The sequence below is a fragment of the Ceratina calcarata genome, unplaced genomic scaffold (genome assembly GCF_001652005.2).
Source record: "Ceratina calcarata isolate Rehan_Ccalc_2016 unplaced genomic scaffold, ASM165200v1 scaffold491.2, whole genome shotgun sequence".
Taxonomy (NCBI): Eukaryota; Metazoa; Arthropoda; class Insecta; order Hymenoptera; family Apidae; genus Ceratina; species Ceratina calcarata.
In genome coordinates this window covers 28,298-29,827 of record NW_017173435.1, presented here as the reverse complement: position 1 = coordinate 29,827, position 1,530 = coordinate 28,298, and the positions used below count along the sequence as shown (strand labels likewise).

Genomic DNA, 1,530 nt, shown 5'->3' with positions numbered 1-1,530 from the left:
ATTTAACCTGCTTTTTATGAGGTATAGAAACCCTGGTTGCTGCATCCTGATTGATAATTTCAATTCTGAAATTGCTCGCTCCCTTTTTGGCATCGGAGGATATGAAATACGTCGGTTTTTTGAAAAGTATGGTCTCGCATTTATGTGGATTTAGTTTCAGATTCCAAGCGATATAATAGCTATTAATTCTGTTGACTATCTCCTCGAGCCTGTCCCGGACTGTTAGCGCTCTACCATGGGAGGTATATACGATAAAGTCGTCCGCAAATCCCAGAGCCTTCGTAGGACTACCCGGCTGGTTCAAATCAAAAAGGTTTAAAAGGTCGCCTATGAATATATTGAACAGGATCGGGGAGTTAACTTTTCTGCTGCTTTGTTTATAGGGCATGCACCAGGATCGTGAGATAGGGCACATTTCACACACCTATAATTTAAGCTGCAGTTTTTACTCGCGTGACCTACCCTCTGAAATCTTATACACTGGTAAATGTCTTTTTTACGTAGCCGTTACCATTTTATTTTTTGAAACGCCACAGCTTTTATTTTAAACACCTCACTTAGATTGCTGTCACAATCACACTGCATTATGTGGTGATAAGCTTCCGGGTTCCTTCGAAAAATAAATTTGGAAACACTTAAAATTCTCACTTTTGAGAACGTCAGATCCTCCAGTTCTTTCTTTATTTCATCAACTGAAAAACTGCCCTTTACACCTTTTAGCAGGATAGACTTAGGCTTACTGAAGTTTGGCGTAAACGAATATTATTGCGCTCCAACTTCTTGCAGCCCACCCTTGGTTTTCTCATACACCTCAACATTATTGCAGCATATAGTATGGTTATTCGAATTAACATCTTTAATTGTGCAATCGTTTTTATTAAAATTACCGTTTTTAATAATGTGAATAATTGTCAACAGGTCCGAATCAAAACTGTCACCCGAATATGGGTGACGTGGCAGTCAACCTTGTGAAGAGCCTCAATCTTTAAACAAAATCAATGGTTAAGGAGCAAAAATAATCGCCCAACGTGGGGCTCGAACCCACGACCCTGAGATTAAGAGTCTCATGCTCTACCGACTGAGCTAGTCAGGCTACAAGGGCTAAAAAAACCGATGCTGTATTTATTTTGGAATGATTGTTATTAAATGATAAGCGTTATTTTTAACTAAATTAGTGTCTACTTGTTACGAAATTTGATCATAAATTGTGGTGTTTGTAGGGAGAGTGCATACGCGAGAAAACCCAGCCCGAATTTCAACGCTGGGTGTGATTCATGGACCTGAAGGACGGACCATTACCCGCGGTATTTTGTGACGGAAAACGGAAAGGATATTCGCATAGACGTATAAGAATCATGCATATGGAAATACAGGGATGGAACATAAACCCGTACTTTAGACGAGGCATGTGAAGCCATCTCCGCAGTGAAGGGAGGTATAGTCGCGTTATTTGTGGAACGCATTCATGATTGGTTGTAACATAAAAGCGCAAAAGTTCAAAACTGCACATTGAACTTTATTACTTGTATT

At 39.7% G+C, this 1,530-nt stretch overlaps 1 long non-coding RNA gene and 1 other non-coding gene across 2 annotated transcripts in view; one reads left to right on the top strand and one right to left on the bottom strand.

Annotated features, from left to right (window-relative positions):
* The first annotated feature begins 846 nt into the window (after positions 1 to 846).
* The window catches only part of LOC108628006 (uncharacterized), a 1,389-nt gene continuing 705 nt past the window's right edge, over positions 847 to 1,530 (top strand). The window contains exons 1-2 of the long non-coding RNA XR_001916760.2: positions 847 to 1,118; positions 1,221 to 1,435. This is a non-coding gene — a long non-coding RNA (uncharacterized LOC108628006). The remainder of the gene's footprint in view (positions 1,119 to 1,220; positions 1,436 to 1,530) is intronic.
* Positions 1,021 to 1,093, bottom strand: TRNAK-CUU (transfer RNA lysine (anticodon CUU)). The gene has a single exon. It is a non-coding gene; the product is annotated as a tRNA-Lys (tRNA).